The sequence below is a fragment of the Marmota monax genome, unplaced genomic scaffold (assembly GCF_021218885.2).
Source record: "Marmota monax isolate L192 unplaced genomic scaffold, Marmota_monax_Labrador192_F-V1.1 WCK01_AAM20220418_F8-fsc00082, whole genome shotgun sequence".
Classification (NCBI taxonomy): Eukaryota; Metazoa; Chordata; class Mammalia; order Rodentia; family Sciuridae; genus Marmota; species Marmota monax.
Window position 1 is genome coordinate 367524 of NW_026695207.1, and position 21602 is coordinate 389125.

A 21602-nucleotide genomic window follows, 5' to 3' on the forward strand; every position below is an offset into this window, starting at 1 on the left:
CTTAGATTTATATGTTCAATCCCTGGCCTCCATTGTGATTGTATTGGAGACTGGGCCTTTAAAGGGAGAGTTAGGGTTAAATGAGGTCATGTGGTGAGCCCTGGTCCTATAGGACTGGTGTCCTTATAAGAAGAAGACACCAGTGATGCAGCCTCACAGATGACACAGTGAGGAGATCGCCACCTGCCAATCAAGGAGAGAGGTCTTAGGAGAAATCAGCCCTGAAGACAACTTAATCTTGAACTTCCAGCCTCCAAGATTGTGAGAAACAGATTTCTACAGCTTAAGCCACCCATTGTTACAGAGCCATCAAAGAAGCCATCTATCTTCTGGTGGCCTAGCAAGCTCACACACTCCTGTTGAAGGTACTACTGAGCACCTCCCAGAGGTACTGGATTCACGACTGGATGGGATTTTGAAATGTCTTTCTTGGGAAGAGAATACATTGATTTTAAGGGAATAAAACTGAGACGACTCTTGGGCTGGACTGGAGTGATGATGAGGACTCTTCCCAATATTCCACCTGGTGGGATTGTGCTTCCATGCCCCCTTGAACAGAGGCATGGCCATGTGGCTCACAGAGGCATGGCCACATGGCTCACTCAGCCGGAGCAATGTGAGTGGCAGTGGCAGGTGGTTCTTCTAGACAAACCTCTTCAGAGCTGAAGCACCGTTTGCTGCAATCCCTCCCCCTGTCATGTCAGATGGTGGTGTGTCTGTCAGCCTGTGTCCCTGAATGCAGAGGACATGGAGCAGAGTCCCACCAATCCACATACATCATAAGCATCGGTGAGAAATAATATTTAAAACCATTGAGATTTTGCAGTTTGTCTTGACTGATCTTATCAATAAGAAGTGTAGGGAAAAATCCCCAAAATTCTTGTAGAATTTGATTGCATGATAAGATCAATGAATTCAAGACATTGATGTTTGTCCTTCATTAATTAATTAAAGAAGTAGCCCTGAGATTAGAAGATGCCTATGGATCACTGAACCTTGCTTTGCATTCAAAGGTGATGCTGTTGAGTCACTGTCGGAAGAACATGTTTCAAGTTATTTGTCAGTGGTGTGATGGAGTCCCTCAAAAGCACTCATGCTTCTCGGCTCAGTTGCCCTGGGTTGTGTGTGGCTACTGGTTGGAGCCAAGCCTTGCCTCACACCCACACCATCAGTTGCACTCACCGCACAGAGTTGAGCAAGGAGGCAGAACCACCCTGGTTCTGAGCTCGAATGTGGATTGTAAGCCAGGAAGGGGGACAGGCAAAAGTCGTCAAGTCAGAACACCATGCTCCAGGAACACCTATTGTACAACCTTTCTGAATAATGGGTTACAAGGACTTTTACCCTTCAGCCCCACTACCTTATCGATGAAGCCGTGAGTGTGGTCTGGAAATGGTTATAATAGGGGTTAAGTCTAAACAACCAAACTCTCACGTGCATGTATGAACACTTTGAGATGAATTCCAATTTTAGGTATGATTATAATGCACCAATTAAAAGGACTAGTTTAAAACATTCTACAGGCTGGGCGCAGTGGCACACACCTATAATCCCAGTGGCTCAGTAAGCTGAGACAGGAGGATGGCAAGTTCAAAGCCAGCCTCAGCAATGGCAAGGCACTAACCAACTCAGTGAGACCCTGTCTCTAATAAAATACAAAGTTGGGCTGAGGATGTGGCTCAGTGGTTGAATGTCCCAATTTCAATCCCTGGTACCAAAACAACCAAACAACAACAACAACAATACCAACAACAACAACAACAACAAAAAACCCAAAACAAAACATTTTACAGAATAGAATGTTATCATTTCATGGCTTTTTTTTTTTTTTTTTTATACCATACTTCAGGAAGCAGAGAACCTCACTGATATGTGTTGGAGAGAGAGAGAAATCTTGAAGGAGGACTCTTGGGATTCTTTGGATTGCCTATGAGAGCGAAGGCAGAACTGAAGTCTAAGTCAAAGCATTGTTCCTTTCTTCTGGACGCTTCCAGAAGATGTCATCTGCTACATTTGCTTAAGCAGCTATTTTGTGACCCTGTCTCCCCTTCTGATAACTGATTGGCCAAGGGGGCTCTTGACAAAGTGTGCCCTTCCCTAGGAGTTTTGTCTTAGTTTCTAGAATGTCAAGCCCATCTCTTATGGAGGCAGAGGTTGAAGAGACAGCTGGGAGATGTGGTCTCTCCCCTCTAGAGAGTCCATAGAGAGAGAGAGAGAGGAATGAAGCAGGGAGTGGAGCCCAGAGGCAAAGGAAGCGTGCACGGCCTGGCTTCATGTAGCCACACTGTCGTGAGACAAGTTCATACTGTCTTTGAGTACCACAAGACAACCAGGGTCCTTGGGTGAGTTTCTTAGGTTTCCATAACACCACAAACGAGGTGGCTTAAAACATGAGAACTTTATCTTACAGTTCTGGAGGTGAGGTAGGAGAAAGACCAGGCAGTCAGTGTAGGGAAGAATGGTGAGGGTCTTGAGGTGACCACTGTTTACCCAAGAGAGAACCGAGGCTGCTGACACTCATCCCAGCACCTTCCCGTGTGTCTCCTAGGCAGGTTCAGGAACAAAGGGAAGACAGTGGTAAATGAAAGAGAGAAGTCCTCAGGGCTGTAAGAGAGACAAGTTTACTCCTCCAAAGGCTTTTGACTCCGAGGTCCCATTGGAGAAGAAGTCTGTTCTCTATCACTTTCTTAAGTAAACCTGTTTACCTCGGTATTCTCAGTGCTCATTCTTCAATTCCGTGGAATGCAGAGGACATGGAGCATGAACCCGATTCTGATCTCCACTGGCCTGGTAACAGAGGCTGAAGTCCAAAATCAGGGCTGCTTCCCACTGAGGGTTCTGAGGGCGAGAGCCTGTCCAGCCTCTCTCCTTGTCCCTGGTGGAGATCCTTGGTGTGCCTTGACCGTGAGAGTGTGACTCTACCCTTCTCCTGCTCTGACAGGCATCTCTCCCCACGGTCTTCCTCTGTGCATGTCTGTGTCTCTAATGACTTGATGAAGACACAAGTGACCCTGGATTTGGGGCCCATCCTAATGAGATAATTTTAACCTGATTGCATCTGCCAAGATCCTATTTAAAAGTAAGGTCACATTCACAGATACTAGGATGTCACGAGGGAGCTATGTCATTAACTGACAAAACACATTTGTGTCTCTCTACAATGTCAAAATGTGTTGAATAAATAAATTCATAGGCTACACCACTTTCAGCAGCGGCAGTTAGTGCACTGAATACTCGTGGGTCACCTGATAACTGTAAGCTGGGCAATTACAGGTTCTTTTATTCCAATCTTAACTACTAATACCTGCAACACTCAAATGAGAGGCACCCTTTACCACGTTGTATATATAGGATTCAGAAGGGCAGCCAGGAGGGTTCATGAGGCTCAACTGAGCAAACCCAGAGAGCAGATAAAGTGCAGAGAGTCACTGTAGGTGGTCGGATAAAATTACAAGCCAGCCAAGAACTTGTTCAGGACACAGAGCTGTCAAAGCGCAGGAACTTATTTTAGGCCAGGTGACAGTAGTTTGCTGTCAGCTGGGAGCCTCGGCTTGAGAAGTCAGCAGGAGTGGGCCCTGCTGTCAGCACTGGGAGGAGGAACCGTGCTGTGTGGGGCCATAGAAGAAACCTGAGTTTCGCTGCTGTGGAGATTTTCCTGGGCAAGGCTCCTGATGAGTGACCAGGTGCTGGGGTCAGGATGATGCTGTGTTCAGTTTTGGGGTGCTCCTCCTTTTATGGGCTGTTATGGTTTAGAAGTTAGTTGCCTCCCAAAAGCTCATGTGTGAGTCGATGCAAGAAGGTTCCGAGGAGAGTGGTTGGGTTGTGAGAGCCTTAACCCAGTCAGTGAATCAGTCACCTGCTGGGGATTAACTGAGTGTCAGGAAGGGTGTGGCTGGAAAGGTGGGGCATGGGGGCGTGCCTTTGGGGTTTATATTTTGTGTCTGGTGAGCGGCATCTCTCTCTCTCTCTCTCTGCTTCCTTGTGGTGGTGTCGTGACCTGCTTTCCTCACCATACCCCTCTGCCATGATGTTCTGCCTCACCTGGAGCCCCAAGAAATGGAGCCTGTGGACTGAGACCTCTGAAACTGTGAGACCCAGATCAACTTTTCTTCTTCTCAAATTGTTCTCGACAGGTCTTTTAGTCACAGCAGTGAAAAAGCTGTCTGAAACGTGGGCTCGAGTATGACTTGCTTCATTCTGTGGTCTGGGATGTTGGGTAAGCTCATGGGCCTGGTTTTTCCCGTGTGAGTTTGATATGCCCACGTGTCCCTGTGCTGCTGATTAGCTCCATCTTCATGAGCAGGAGAATTCACCAGTTTGTTACTCGTGGCTGTGCTAGGTAGGTGGTCGACTCTGAACCAGGCTCAGAGTCAATTCCACCACCGCACAGAAACTCAGAATGGGGTAGCTCAGGGCAAACTCCTGCATTATAAAGTGGAGTAACTGTTTTAGGCACAGCCTGAAGACCACACATCGTGGAGTAGCTCTGAGCCGGGCACAACCGGCTCTTCAACAAGGGTCTTTCTGGGGCACAGTTCAACATGACACCTTCTAATGCATCTTCTTCCTCAAGCATCTTGGCAGCGTTTCTGTCCCTTGGACAAGCAGGGAAGGCGGCTGAGGCAGAGCTTGAAGGAGGGAAGACTGAAGTGAGGCACGGAGGGATGGCCAGCGTCAGGTGACTGGCTGAGGCGTGAGTTAGTGGGACATCTCCCAGGAGAGGCCTGATAGGCTGCAGGTGCTGCGCCCCGGAGCAAAGCCACGCGGGAGCTGGAGCTGTCGGGGCTCCTGCCTGTGCGAGAGACACCCAGCTAGAAAGGACTTAGGTAAAAAGGAAGGTAGAGTGATTGACAGACGTAACTGGAAAGGCAGGAGATAATATATATATAAAGCAAAATAAAGCATCTCCATTAACTTTGTGTGGCAATATCAGAAGCAGCTGGACAATATCTCCTTATCACTGTCTAAAAACTAATAACAATCAGAATATTAAAAAAAGCATCCAAACACAGATGACTATATTGGTGGATAGCCAATATTTAAAGTAATAATGACTGAAATTATATACAATATTACAAGAGTTTAAGGAATAAATAAGGAGCATTTGCTGGAATGATTAGAGAAGTTTCCTTGGGGAGTTAAAATGTCTTTTTTGTTCATCGTGTTAGATGTTTTATTCCATGTTTGGGATTGTGAATAGTGGCCTAAAAAACAGGCTCTTTAGAGCCACTGATATTGAGCCTCAGTTTCACTATGTCATGGAATTCAAGTGGCTGCCACTCAGTGGAGGCACCTGTGCCACTCTTGGATGAGGATGTTGGCAGGTTTAAAGGCTCTGGATCTCATTCCCAAGGAGTATAGGATGCCCTGGCTATGGTGTGAGTGCGGCTTGTCCCCCAAGGGCCCACGTGCTGGAAGCCTGGTCCCCAGGGTGCTGGTGTTGGAGGTGGTGGAACAGTGAAGCAGCAGGCCTAGCGGGAAGAGTCAGGTCATGAGAGTGCCACACTCAGAAGGGATCAGTGTGTCCCTGCAGGAGTGGATCAGGTCTCATGGGTCTGGATTAGTTCCTCTGAAAATGGATTGTTGTAGATAAGTTTGTCTCAGTTGGCTCTCTCTTGCTGTCTCATGTATCTGCCGTGTTGTAACATGGGTAGGGAGCCCTTGCCGGGATGCTGCCACCATGCTCTTTGGACCTTCAAGCTACTAGAATCATAAGCTAAGTAAACCTGTTTACTTGATAAAGTACAAGATTCACATATTTTGTTATAGGAACAGAAAACTAAGATACCCCCTTTATTTTATTTTTAAACTAGAAGATATGACAAAAGCCAAATCAGTCTCTAGAATTTATCAAACAAGACAGTAGATATTTCAGCTCTAAAAGATAAAATACATACACTTGAAATATAAGTACTCTTAAAGGCAAAGAAGCACAGAGATATCAATCTGGTTTTTACCTCATCCTTTGGGATATAAACTTGAAGGATATAAATGGATATAGGAAATTAATCTTCCCAAAGGCTAATTATTCCAACACACTCTAAGAAGAAAGTTGAGTTCTCTAATTTGTTTTAAATTTCAGGAGGAGATTAGAAGACAGACCAAAGAGAGGCCTCTGTTGATGTTGCTCTGGCCTTTCATGTGGTTATATAATCTTACCAACCAAATGGTTGTTTCTTTTAAAAATTTATTTTTAGGACTGGGGTTGTGGCTCAGTGGTAGAGCGCTTGCCTAGCATGTGTGAGGTACTGGGTTCAATCCTCAGCACCACATGAAAAAAATAAAGTCCATTAATAACTAAAAAAAATAAAAAAATTTTAATTGGCAAAAGTGTGCACATATTTATGGGTTACCAAATTATATTTAATACATATGAACATCTTGTAATGTTCAAATCAAGCTTTATCTGTCTTCTCAATCATTTATCAACTTTTTTTTTTGTGGTAAAAAACCTTCAAAATTCTCCTATAGCTTTTTTGAAGTTCATAGAACATTATCATTACCTGTCGTCATGCTGCTGTGCAGTCGATCACTGTAAGATCTCGCTATGACCGAAGACCCATTGACTGACCTCTCTCCCCATTTCTCCCGCTCAGTATGCCCCCCAGCTTCTGGTAACCACTATCATAGTCTCAACTTCTGAGATCCAATGTTTTAGATCCCACATAGGAGTGAGATCATGTGGTACTTCTCAATCTGTACCTGGCTTATTTCACTTGACATAATGACCTCCAGTCCTATCCAGGTTGTCGCAAATAATAGGATTTCATCTGTTTTTTATGGTTGAATAGTATTCATTGCATATTTCTGTTTATTTTTTTAAATGTAGCCACATGATAGAATATTCCAGAGTAAAAGAAGGGATAGTGCTTCCTCCATTTCTGTTCACCAGTTTCCTAATCCCTCCCCCAAGCCACCCATAGTCGCTGATTTCTTACAAGCATTCTCTGCACTTCTTTATGATACAAATGGTTGCATGCAATATAAGTCAATTTGAATTTTGTGTGTTTTTCACTTTCATGTGCCACATGGGTACTTGAAGAGTGTGTGACAAATGACAATCTACTCTGAATGTATCATATTTTTCATTGCCCACTACTGATGTGCTTTTGGGTTGTTTCCAATTTTTTGCTGTTAAAAAGAATGACTTTTTGTATGTATGTGATTTCATACATGTGTGGATATAATTGTAGCATAATTTCCCAACGATCAGACAGGGGTTGGTTGGAAAATTGAAGTCACTCTACATAATCCTGGTGTTAAACATTTTAATGAGGGGAATGTGGCTCACATCCTTGGAAGACCTGGGGGATTGGAGGATGGGCAAGGGCTCTGGAAATCTCAGGCAGGAGCTTGGAAGTGGGTTTTCTCATGGGGAACTGCTGCAGTGCCCAGGAGTCTCTGTGCCACATTCTCTGTCTTGCTGTGTACAGGAGGTTCTCAGGAGCCCCCAGCACGTGTCTGTCCCCTCCTGCAGGACCTCCCTGGGGGGCTCTCACTCTGAACCATGCTGGGATGAGGGCTCGGGCAATGCAGTGCCTCATTTCTCCGGGGGTTGAAGAGACTTCAGAATGTAGTGGTGACAAAAATGAACAGACTCCTGTGCGAGGGATGCGTGGAGAGTGACAAAGCTCGTGTCATGTTCAGAAAGGCCTTCTCTGCGTTGAGAATGTTCCTCCAGATGTGGAGTGGGATTGCTAGAGGCAGGGGAGGTTGGCTACAGGTCCTGAAGCAGAGCAGCAGGGACAGGATCTGCACCCACTGAGGTTCACCACAGCCTATTATGCACTTCATGAATAACCAGGAGAGGAGACCAAAGGCTCCAAGCACAAATGACAGAGCAGACTTTAACTGCCCTGATTGGATCAGTACACATTGCATTCACATATTGAAATATCAAACTGTACCTCATAAATATGTACCTTTATCACATGTTAATCAAAGAATTTAAAAAAGTGTCTAAGGAGATGGGAATGCTAATCATCCTGATTTTTATCATTACCTTTTGTATACATGGATTAGATTTTCACACTGTGCCCCATAAAAATGTGCAACTAAAAATAAGAGTTAATAAAAAAAAGAGCTTAACTCTTTGACCCATTTTTAGTTTATTTTGGCATGAACAATGCAGTGTGCACCACCACATTCAGGAACAGCACAGGGGTCTAGAGGAAGTTTTATTTCTGATGCTTTCTGTAAGTTACAGATTCCAGGTACTCCACCCATTGGTACTAGCAGTCCTGTACTGCTAGGCCAGGTTGGCTGGTAGATATTCCCAGGGCAGGGAGCAGCCCGGCTTGCCTGAGGGGCTGGGGGATGTGGAGTTGGGATCAATGGGGTCAGCTTGTGGGATGCTGTTGTATCATGCAAGTCCTTGAACCTCTGGCACAAGGCATTGAGGACCAGGCTTTTGAGGAGAGAAATGTCATCACTGATAAAGGCCATGTTTTGAAGAGTTTGGCCTGGTGGGTGATTGGGGATGGCAGAGGACAGGGTAGGAATCTTGGAAGGAGGTGTCTGTTCTCTCCAGGCCTGGGCTCTAAGCTTTGCTGGACATTCTTCAGAGTGGAGCGGGCAGCTGAGGGTAGAGCTGCAGATGAGGCTAGGGCTGAGTTCTAAACCAGAACTCACCTGCTGCTGCTGAACTGGCCCCTGAGAATGTACACAGACCAAGTGTACATTCTCATCCTCATTGGACCCTGTGATTCAATCAGTGATAAGCACTAACATTTGTTGAGGAGTCTGATGTGCTAGACTAGAGGTGAGTGTTGTGGTTATTTTTTTTTAATAATTCATTTTTTTAAAAAAAATTATATATGACAGCAGAATGCATTACAATTCTTATTACACATATAGAGCACAAGTTTTCATATCTCTGGTTGTGTTCAAAGTATATTCACACCAACTCGTGTCTTCATACATGTACTTTGGATAATAATGTCCATCACATTCACCATCATTTCTAACTCCCTGCCTCCTCCCTGCCCCTCTTTGTTATCCCCATGCTCCCTCTCCCTATCCCACTATGAATCTGCCTCCTTATGTCAGAGAAAAAATTGGGCATTTAGTTTTTTGGGATTGGCTAACTTCACTTAACATTATCTTCTCTAACTCCATCCATTTACCTGCAAATGTCATGAATTTTTTCTCTTCTATTACTGAGTAATATTCCATTGTGTATATATGCCACATTTTTTAATTCATTCATCTATTGAAGGACATCTAGGTTGGTTCCACAGTTTAGCTATTGTGAATTGTACTGCTATAAACATTGATGTGGCTGTGTCCCTGTAGTATGCTGTTTTTAAGTCCTTTGAGTATAGACCAAGGAGAGGGATAGCTGGGTCAAATGTGGTTCCATTCCCAGTTTTCCAAGGAATCTCCATACTGCTTTCCATATTGACTGCACCAATTTGCAGTCCTACCAGCAGTGTATGAGTGTGCCTTTTTCCCCACATCCTCACCAACACTTATTGTTGTTTGTCTTCATAATAGCTGCCATTCTGACTGGAGTGAGATGAAATCTTAGAGTGGTTTTGATTTGCATTTCTCTAATTGCTAGGGATGATGAACATTTCATATATTTGTTGATTGATTGTATATCATCTTCTGAGAGTGTCTGTTCAGGTCCTTGGCCCATTTATTGATTGGGTTATTTATTTTTTTGGTGTTTAGCTTTTTGAGTTCTTTATATACCCTGAAGATTAGTGCTCTATCTGATGTGTGAGGGGGTAAAGATTTGCTCCCAAGATGTAGGCTCTCTGTTCACTTCACAGATTTTTTTTTTTTTTTGCTGAAAAGAAACTTTTTAGTTTGAGTCCATCCCATTTATTGATTCTTGATTTTTAATTCTTGCACCAAAGGAGTCTTATTAAGGAAGTTGGGGCCTAATCCCACATGATGGAGATCAGGGCCAACTTTTTCTTCTATTAGATGCAGGAGTGTTATGGTTATTATTTTATTTAATCCTTAACTGCTCTTGTCCCCATTTTACAGATTAGGAAACTGAGACTTGAAGACATCAGCCACCTCACTCAATGTCACATGGATGGAAAGCTGTAGAACTGGGCCCGAAAAGAGTAGGACTCTTTATTTTTATTTTTTAAAAGTAGTGGGGATTGAATTCAAGGCCTCATACATGCTAGACTGGTGCAAGAGTGTGACTATTAATCACCATGGTCTCTTGACTCTGAAGCTGCACTTTGGTGGCTCAGGGGTAGCAGAAATTTTTCTCTCCCATTAGGTATGGGGGAAGGGCAAAGATTTATATTCATATATGATGTATTATAAAGAAAGAAGTGTCTACATGTTGAGTTCTCCAAAACAGTTATCTGACACATGTGCTAGTACAAGCAGGAAATATAGAAAGATTGTGGGGCTCCCTCAGGGAAAGCTCCCTGCCTCCAAAATACTTCTCACAGAGGTCTGGCCATTTCTTTAAAGAAGATAAGGCCTTCCTCAGCAATGAGGCTTGAAACCAAATGTTGGGGCTGCTGTTGGGACCCCTCTGCCCTTCTCATTCTTGGCGGGGCACCTGAAGCAAAGGTTTCATTATTTTTTCCTAGAATATGGGAGGAGAAATGGTGGCTTCTTTTAGTAATGTTTATCCTTCATATCCTTCACTTGTAGTGCTACTGTTGGACAAATAAACCCTAATTGTGGGATTGATCATGTTTTCGTGGAGGAAGGACCTGCCTCTGAGCACTTCACAGTGCCCAGCACAGTCTCCTCTGCTGCCTACCCGCTTCCTGCAGCCTGGACATTTGGCTGGCTGCCGGGACAGACCCCCAGGGCAACGGCCTAGAAAAACCTGCTGATTGATGTTATGTTCTGCTATTGCAGCCTATAATTCTTCACATTTTTTTGAGCAAAGGATCATGTATTTTCATTTTGCACAAGGTCCTGCAAATTGTGTAGCTAGTCCTGCCTCAAATATTGTGGAAGGGATTCTGTAGAAGCAGGGAATGAGTGCTTTCTTGACCTCCAGTTCCATGCTTGCACCTTATGCGTAGGTGATGAAATACTTTAATCCCAGGTCCAGGCAGCAGATTTGGATCAAGTTTTACATGGGTTGCAACCCCATCTTTCCACCAGCACCTCTCCAACCTCTCTGCTCTCCCTCTCTGTAACCATCCACAAATCACAATTAAAGTAGCAGAGATGCTGTTAAGAGAAATGGGAGAGTCAAGCTTACAGCAGAGACTTTTGTCCCAAATTAGCGGTTCTTATCCTCTGAGATTCTGTGGCACTATCTCCTTGGGGGATCTGGGTATTTTATAATATTGAGCACCTACCCATTGATGTGGGATGGGTCCCCAGATGGATCCTGTGCACATGCCTTCTCTTCTTTCTGTGTGACATCTCTCTCGGCCTGTCTTTTAAATTCTTTGTTTTTTTATAATTTTTATTGTGGGTTGTTCAAAACATTACATAGTTCTTGATATATCATATTTCACATTTTGATTCAAGTGGGTTATGAACTCCCATTTTTACCCCGTATACAGATTGCAGAATCACATCAGTTACACATCCACTGATTTACATGTTGCCATACTAGTGTCTGTTGTATTCTGCTGCCTTTCCTATCCTCTACTATCCCCCCTCCTCTCCCCTCCCCTCTTCTCTCTCTACCCCCTCTACTGTCATTCATTTCTCCCCCCCATTATTTTCCCCTTTCCCCTCACTTCCTCTTGTATGAAATTTTGTATAACCCTGAGGGTCTCCTTCCATTTCCATGCAATTTCCCTTCTTACTCCCTTTCCCTCCCACCTCTCATCCCTGTTTAATGTTAATCTTCTTCTCCTGCTCTTCTTCCCTACTCTGTTCTTAGTTACTCTCCTTATATCAAAGAAGACATTTGGCATTTGATTTTTAGGGATTGGCTAGCTTCACTTAGCATAATCTGCTCTAGTGCCATCCATTTCCCTGCAAATTCTATGATTTTGTCATACTTTAATGCAGAGTAATACTCCATTGTGTATAAATGCCACATTTTTTTTTATCCATTCGTCTGTTGAAGGGCATCTAGGTTAGTTCCACAGTCTTGCTATTGTGAATTGTGCTGCTATGAACATCGATGTAGCAGTGTCCCTGTAGCATGCTCTTTTTAGGTCTTTAGGGAATAGACCGAGAAGGGGAATAGCTGGGTCAAATGGTGGTTCCATTCCCAGCTTTCCAAGAAATCTCCATACTGCTTTCCAAATTTGCCACACCAATTTGCAGTCCCACCAGCAATGTACAAGTGTACCCTTTTCCCCATATCCTCGCCAGCACTTGTTGTTGTTTGACTTCATAATGGCTGCCAATCTTACTGGAGTGAGATGGTATCTTAGGGTGGTTTTGATTTGCATTTCTCTGACTGCTAGAGATGGTGAGCATTTTTTCATGTACTTGTTGATTGATTGTATGTCCTCCTCTGAGAAGTGTCTGTTCAGGTCCTTGGCCCATTTGTTGATTGGATTGTTTGTTCTCTTATTGTCTAATTTTTTGCGTTCTTTGTATACTCTGGATATTAGGGCTCTATCTGAAGTGTGAGGAGTAAAGATTTGTTCCCAGGGTGTAGGCTCCCTATTTACCTCTCTTATTGTTTCTTTTGCTGAGAAAAAACTTTTTAGTTTGAGTAAGTCCCATTTGTTGATTCCAGTTATTAACTTTTGTGCTATGGGTGTCCTATTGAGGAATTTGGAGCCCGACCCCACCGAATGTAGATCGTAGCCAACTTTTTCTTCTATCAGACGGCGTGTCTCTGATTTGATATCAAGCTCCTTGATCCATTTTGAATTCACTTTTGTGCATGGCGAGAGAAAGGGATTCAGTTTCATTTTGTTGCATATGGATTTCCAGTTTTCCCAGCACCATTTGTTGAAGATGCTATCCTTCCTCCATTGCATGCTTTTAGCCCCTTTATCAAATATAAGATAGTTGTAGTTTTGTGGATTGGTTTCTGTGTCCTCTATTCTGTACCATTGGTCCACCCGCCTGTTTTGGTACCAGTACCATGCTGTTTTTGTTACTATTGCTCTGTAATATAGTTTGAAGTCTGGTATCGCTATACCGCCTGATTCACACTTCCTGCTAAGCATTGTTTTTGCTATTCTGGGTCTTTTATTTTTCCATATGAATTTCATGATTGCTTTCTCTATTTCTACAAGAAATGCCGTTGGGATTTTGATTGGCATTGCATTAAACCTATAGAGAACTTTTGGTAATATCGCCATTTTGATGATGTTAGTTCTGCCTATCCATGAACAGGGTATATTTTTCCATCTTCTAAGATCTTCTTCTATTTCTCTCTTTATGGTTCTGTAGTTTTCATTGTATAAGTCTTTCACCTCTTTTGTTAGGTTGATTCCCAAGTATTTTATTTTTTTTGAAGATATTGTGAATGGAGTGGTTGTCCTCATTTCCATTTCAGAGGATTTGTCGCTGATATACAGGAATGCCTTTGATTTATGCGTGTTGATTTTATATCCTGCCACTTTGCTGAATTCATTTATTAGCTCTAATAGTTTCTTTGTAGACCCTTTTGGGTCTGCTAGGTATAGAATCATGCCATCTGCAAATAGTGATAATTTAAGTTCTTCTTTTCCTATTTTTATGCCTTTAATTTCTTTCGTCTGTCTAATTGCTCTGGCCAGTGTTTCGAGAACTATGTTGAACAGAAGTGGTGAGAGAGGGCATCCCTGTCTTGTTCCAGATTTTAGAGGGAATGCCTTCAATTTTTCTCCATTCAGAATGATGCTAGCCTGAGGCTTAGCATATATAGCTTTTACAATATTGAGGTATGTTCCTGTTATCCCTAGTTTTTCTAGAGTTTTGAACATAAAGGGATGCTGTACTTTGTCGAATGCTTTTTCTGCATCTATGGAGATGACCATATGGTTTTTATCTTGAAGTCTATTGATGTGGTGAATAACATTTATTGATTTCCGTATATTGAACCATCCTTGCATCCCAGGGATGAATCCTACTTGATCATGGTGCACAATTTTTTTTGATATGTTTTTGTATCCGATTCGCCAGAATTTTATTGAGGATTTTTGCATCTAGATTCATTAGAGATATTGATCTGTAGTTTTCTTTCTTTGAAGTATCGTTGTCTGGTTTAGGAATCAGGGTGATGTTGGCCTCGTAGAATGAATTTGGAAGTTCTCCCTCTTTTTTTATTTCCTGGAATAGCTTGAAATGTATTGGTATTAATTCTTCTTTAAAGGTTTTGTAAAACTCTGCTGTATACCCATCCGGTCCTGGGCTTTTCTTAGTTGGTAGTCTTTTGATGGCTTCTTCTATTTCCTCAATTGATATTGGTCTGTTTAGGTTGTCTATATCCTCCTGACTCAATCTGGGTAGATCATATGACTTAAGAAATTTATCGATGCCTTCACTATCTTCTATTTTATTGGAGTATAAGGATTCAAAATAATTTCTAATTATCTTCTGTATTTCTGAAGTGTCTGTTGTGATATTGCCTTTTTCATCCTGTATGCTAGTAATTTGAGTTCTCTCTTCTTCTTCTCTTCGTTAGTATGGCTAAGGGTCTGTTGATCTTATTTATTTTTACAAAGAACCAACTTTTAGTTTTGTCAATTTTTTCAATTGTTTCTTTTGTTTCGATTTCATTAATTTCAGCTCTGGTTTTAATTATTTCTTGCCTTCTTCTTCTTTTGCTGTTGTTTAGCTCTTCTTTTTCTAGGATTTTGAGATGAAGTGTGAGATCATTTATTTGTTGGTTTTTCCTTTTTTTAAGGAATGAACTCCAGGCAATGAATTTTCCTCTTAGAACTGCTTTCATTGTGTCCCATAGATTCTGATATGTTGTGTCTGTGTTTTCAATTATCTCTAAGAATTTTTTAATTTCCTCCTTGATGTCTTCTGTAACCCACTGATCATTCAGTAACCTATTGTTCATTCTCCAAGTGATACATGAATTTTCTTTCCTTCTTTTATCATTGATTTCCAGTTTCATTCCGTTATGATCAGATAAGATGCATGGTATTATCTCTACTCCTTCATAATGTCTAAGAGTTGCCCTGTGACATAATATATGATCTATTTTTGAGAAGAATCCATGTGCTGATGAGAAAAAAGTGTAACTGCTTGATGTTGGGTGGTATATTCTATATATGTCAATTAAGTCTAAGTTATTAATTGTATTATTGTTCTATAGTTTCCTTATTCAACTTTTGTTTGGAAATCTGTCCAGTGGTGAGAGAGGTGTGTTGAAGTCTCCCATAATTATTGTATTGTGGTCTATTAGACTCTGGAACTTGAGAAGAGTTTGTTTGATGAACATAGCTGCACCATTGTTTGGAGCATATATATTTATGATTGTTATGTCTTGTTGGTGTATGGTTCCCTTGAGCAGTATGTAGTGTCCCTCTTTTTCCCTTTTGATTAACTTTGGCTTGAAATCTATTTTATTTGATATGAGTATGGACACTCCTGCTTGTTTCTGAAGTCCATATGAGTGATATGATTTTTCCCAACCTTTCACCTTCATTCTATGTATGTCTTTTCCTATCAAATGCATCTCCTGTAGGCAGCATATTGTTGGATCTTTTTTTTTTTTTTGATCCACTCTACTAGCCTGTGTCTCTTAATTGGTGAGTTTAAGCCATTAACATTTAGGGTTATTATTGAGATATGGATTGTTCTTCCAGCCATATTTGTTTATTTATGTTACTTAACATGGTTTGTTTTTCCTCTTTGATTATTTTTTCCCTTTACTGTACTACCTCCCACTGTTGGTTTTCATTGTTATTTTCCATTTCCTCTTCCTGTAATGTTTTGCCGAGGATGTTTTGAAGAGATGGTTTTCTAGCTGCAAATTCTTTTAGCTTTTGTTTATCATGGAAGGTTTTAATTTCATCTTTCATCCTGAAGCTAATTTCGCTGGATACACAATTCTTGGTTGGAACCCATTTTCTTTCAGCATTTGAAATATGTTGTTCCAGGATCTTCTAGCTTTCAGAGTCTGTGTTGAAAGATCAGCTGTTTATCCTGATTGGTTTACCCCTAAATGTAATCTGCTTCCTTTCTCTTGAAGCTTTTAAAATTCTCTCCTTATTCTGTATGTTGGGCATCTTCATTATAATGTGTCTAGGTGTGGATCTCTTATGATTTTGCAGGTTCGGCATCCTGTAGGCTTCAGGATTTGGGATTCTGTCTCATTCTTCAAGTCTGGGAAGTTTTCTCGTATTATTTCATTGAACACATTGCTCATTCCTTTGGTTTGGACCTCTATACCTTCCTGTATCCCAATGACTCTTAAGTTTGGTCTCCTTATGTTATCCCATATTTCTTGGATGTTCTGCTCATGGTTTCTTAAGAGTCTCACTGAGCTGTCTGTTTTTTTCAAGTTGAAATACTTTGTCTTCATTGTCTGATGTTCTATCTTCTAAGTGTTCTACTCTGCTGGTAGTATTCTCATTTGAGTTTTTAAGTTGGTTTATTACTTCCTGCATTTCTAGGATTTCTGTTTGTTTGTTTTTTATAACCTCTATCTCCCTGTATAGTTGATCCTTTGCTTCTTGGATTTGTTTATGTAATTCATTGTTGAAGTGATCTTTCATTGTCTGATTTTGCTGTCTAATGTCTTCCTTGAGACTCCAGATCATCTGAAGCATGTAAATCCTGAATTCTTTATCTGACATTCCATCTTCTGCAGCTATTACCTCTTCTAAAGTTGAGACCACTGCATTGCTTGTGGTCTTTTCTTTCCTTGTCTTTTCATACTGCTTGCATTTCTTTCTGCTTGGTGAAACTGTTGTGTTATTGAATTTTCCCCCTATATATTTATATTGCTCTTGTATAGTTGCAAAGTCTCCCTTGCAGGGGCGGGCGGCGGCTGTGCTCCTCCTCCAATTGGGGTGATCTGTCTATCACGCAGGCAGGCCGCTGGTCCCCTTCTCCAGGTCGCGTGGTCTGCCTACCTTGCGGGGAATGGCTGGGCCCCTCCTCCAATAGGGGTGATCTGTCTACCAAGCTGGCGGGCTGCTGGGCCTGTTCTCCAGGTTGCAGGTCTGCCTACCTTGCAGGTGCGGGCGACGGCTGTGTCCCTCCTCCAATTGGGGTGATCTTTCAACTAGGCTGGCGGGCCGCTGGGCCCTTTCTCCGGGACGCGCGGTCTGCCTACCTTGCAGGCAGCAGCTGGGCCTTTCCTCCAATTGGGGTGATGTGTCTACCACGCCAGTGGGCCTCTGGGCCTGTTCTGCCAGTTGGTCTCAGGTCTGCCTACCTTGCAGGCATGGGCCGTGGGGTGGCGCCTCTGCTCTGCCCCTCCTCCAATTGGGGTGACGTGTCTACCACGCCAGCGGGGCGCTGGGCCTTAAATTCTTTTGTAGTGCAGTATTATACTATTTCACCATTTGATAATTTATTTTTAATTGTGGTAAAATCTAAATGACGTAAATTTTACCATTTCAACAATGTTTAAGTGTACAAGTAAGTGTCATTAAGGGAATTCATATTGCAGTGTGAAGATCACCATCATCCACCTGCAGAACCTCTTCATCTTGTAAAGCTGGTGCTCAGCACCCCTGAAAACCCAATTCCCCATCCCTACCTCCCCACAGCCCCTGAAAACCACCGTCTGCTCTCGGTCTCTGTGAACTCTCAGGTGTGATCAAGTAGCATTTGTCCATATTTTCTTCCTGTCTTTTAAAAAAAGAGGTACATTATTAGAAGCAAAGGCATCTGGATTTGTCCTGATTCTATTTTCTTTCTTCCCTTCCCATCTTCACCAGTGAGAATGTCTCTTTCATATTTTAATCTTTTGCTATATGTATAAATACCCATAGATAATTATGCTGCTATTTTATGGGCTTTTAAATTTTACTGAAAGATAACCTACAGTATCATTCTGCAACTTGCAACATGTTTTGAGATTTATTGCACTGACACTTTGAGAGTATATTCATTATCTATTATATAGTATTTGACCATATGACTACCACATTTATGGAAATCTATTCTATTGACAAAAATTTTTGTTGCTTCCTTTTCCTGTTTCTGACAGGAATATATTTTTTAATTGTTCTGGGACTCATGTGCAAAGGTTTTCTAGCTATGTACCCGGAAGTGGAATTGAGGGGCTGTGGAATGCATTCTGCTTCAACTTTAACAGAGACTTCAACAATGTTCTCCCCATGAAGTAAACAACATGCCTTTCCATCTGTAGTAATAAAAGCACATTCAATTTTTATCAGTAAGTTGAATATAAAATGGCATTTGATTGGGGTTTTAATTGGAAAATTTTAATTTTCCTGAATATGAGTGAGTTTCTTAGTCATTTGGGTTTCCTTTGAATTGCATATTTTTCTATTGTATTGTCTTTTTCATATGGATCTGTGGGAGTTCTTTATAAATTCTGGGAATTAATCATTCAATTTGATACTCATAGCTAGTCTTCATCTATGATTTCTCTTTCACTTTTTTTAATGGCATATTTTGAAATTTAAAGAATCAATTATTTTTTTTATGAATTGTCAGTTTCATGTTTAGAATGAGAATTTTTTACACCCTGAAGTTATATTTGCCTTTATTTTCTTTGTATGCCTTTAAAAGTATTGCTTTTTGCAGCTAAATATTTAATCCAGTGAAATTTATTATTGTTAATGGCAAGAGGCAGGAATTGACTTCTGTATATTCTCCCCATGGAGAAGCCACTTTCAGAGTACCACCTATTGAACAATCCACTCTGTTACTTAAACTTCCGTGGAGGTGCGGGCTTCTGGGTTCTCTGATCTGCTCCTTTGCTTGCTGCCACACCTCACTGTGGGAGTCCTGCAGTTTATAGCCTGTCATTTTTGGTACTTAAGTAACCTTCCTTTATTTTCCTTCCTGTTTCAAAATTGTCTTAGCTATTCTTGATCTAATACTTTTCTTCTTTCATTGGCTTTGACAAGGTATAATCTACATACATATTAGGTGTACAGTATGGTGAGTTTTGATGTGTTCATTTACCCATGAAACCTGCAGCACGATCACAGTATGATACACCCATCATCTCCAGCTTCCCTGTGCCCTTTGGTGACCTCTGCCTCCTGTACCTTCCAGCCACCCACCCCAGGCAGCCACTGATGCATATTAAACTGCAATGACAAAGAGTGCATTCACTCGAGTTTCATAGAAAGTGGACAAGGCTGTGTCCTCTCTTGTCTGGCTTCTTTACTCAGCCTTGTTATTTTGAGGCTCAACTATGCAGTCATATATATTCACAGTTTATTCCCTTTATTGAAACCTTGCTAAACTTACTTATTCTATGGGTTCTTTTGCAAAGTCTATAAGATTATGATTATGGAAGTTTTTGAGAATATTAATTAAAACCTATATATTAACTAAAAACTTAACTTTTACCTAATGTCCTTCTATTTTTCCTATTCCAGGATCCTTTCCACGATCCCACAGTGCATTTAGCTGCCTTGTCTCCTCGGGTTCCTTTTGGTTATGACAGCTTCTCCAACTTTCCTTATTTTTGATGACCTTGACTTAGGATAGGTGTTTTGTAGAATGTCCCTTCATTGACTGAGCGTTGGTTGTCCAGTGTTTTTCTAATGGTTAGACTGGGGTCATAGATTTGGGGGAGGAAGACTACACAGGCAAAGTGCCGTCTCCACCCCATCACATCAAGGGTACACATGGTTGGCATAACTTGTCACTGTTGATGTTGTCTTGACCACCTGGCTGAGGTAGTATTCATCATGAATGCCTACCATAAATGTAGCCCACCCCATGCCCCTTTTCATACACTAGTTTTGAAATGAATTACTATGTATAGTCTGTGCACACTTAAGGAAGGTGGGAAATAGGGAGAAGGAATTACTCTCCACTAAGGGTGAAGTATGCTCCCAAGTTAATTGGAATTCTGTGTAGGAAATTTGTCCCTCCCTTCCTTTCTCCCACATTTCCTTCTCTCCTTCCCTCCCTCCTTTCCTTAATATGGGCTCATGGATATTTATTTAGTGCTTTGGGGTATTATCCAATCTCCTTTATTTTGTTGCTCTGATTGTTCCAGCTTTGGACGTTGGACACCATTGGTCTTGTGTCCCTCACTACACTCTTGCCATTATGATCTTTTATTACTCTTAGGCACTTCCTTACTTTCTGGCACTTAGAAGATGCTCCAGGTTCATCTTGTATATATATTTTTTGCTCCAGTTTTAGAATCGGCCATTTCTCCAAAGAGCCCAGTATTTTTTTTCATTATTGAGAATGATTTTGAACCTCAGATCTGTCTGGGTGCTAGGTCTACTTGTTTTTCTTTTTTTTTCTCCTACATTTTTAATTGGTGCATTATAGTTGTACATAATGGTGGAATTTGTTGTATGTTGTAGGTGCACACAATGTAACAATATGATTTGGTCAGTAGCTTTTCCTTTTCCTCCCCTCCTCCCTCCGCTTGGTTCCCTTCCTCTTTTCTACAGATCTCCACTAGATTTTCATGAGATCCACCCCCCACCTAGGTACACTTGTTTCTGATTTCATCTCAATGCTTCTATACTCTTTCAGCTAACAGAGAAGGGAAACATATGTGTATTTATACATATATAGACACACATGTCTATAAATTCTTCAGTCTATGTACAGAAGATCTGTATTAAGATGAATACAGACAATCTGTATTCATCTGTATCCACATGAATCTGTATTAAGGTAAACATGAGTTCATGCTGATGTCTCAGCTCTAATCTGTTACTACACAATCATGATAGCCTGTTCTCTTGCCCATAATTCCTACTGTAACAGTGAGAAACACACCCTCCTATATCTGCTGTTCATTTACTTAATCATTCAGTTCTAGGATACATGTACAATGGTTCAGCAATATTAACCCCTACTCCTGTGGGGAAGAATTTAATCAACTAGAGTACTTCAAATAAGAACAGTTTTGTTGTATATTTTCAAATTCTCATGTTTCTTATTATTCCCTCTCTTTCTCTCTCTTTACTATGTTGGTCAGGGCTTTATAACATTGACTAGAGCACACTTGATTTATTCTTCACTTTGGTGAAAATGTGCTTTATTATTAAATATTTGCTGTAGGTTTTTGATATACACTTCACAAGGCTAAGGAACTTGGACATTTTCTAATTTATTTTTAAGCTGGATGCCAAACTGATTTTTCTTTGTAGGCATTCTATTCCTTCTTTCTGGAAGCTTTAAGACTTTTCTCTTTGGTTTTGATGATCACAAACTTCACTAAATGTGTGTGATGGTTTCATCCTGGAATTGTCCTCCAAAACTCATGTTCTGAAGATTTGCTCCTCAATTCAGCAATGTCCAGAGATGGGGCTCTGGGGAAAGTGATTGGATCATGAGGGTTCTGACCTCATTTGTGGATTAATCCCCTGATAGCTGAGCGGACTCCTGGGAGGTGGTAGAAACTGTAGACAAGTGGGATATGATTTCAGGAAGCAGGCTACTGGAAATGTGCCCTTGGGGACTGTATCTTGTTCCTGGCCTTTTCCTTTTCTGTCTCTGCTTCCTGGCTGCAATGAACTGAATAGCTTTCCTCTACTACACCCTTCTGCCATGATGTTCTGCCTTACCTCATGCCTACAGCAATAGAACCAGCTGACAGTGGAGTGAAACTTTTGAAACCA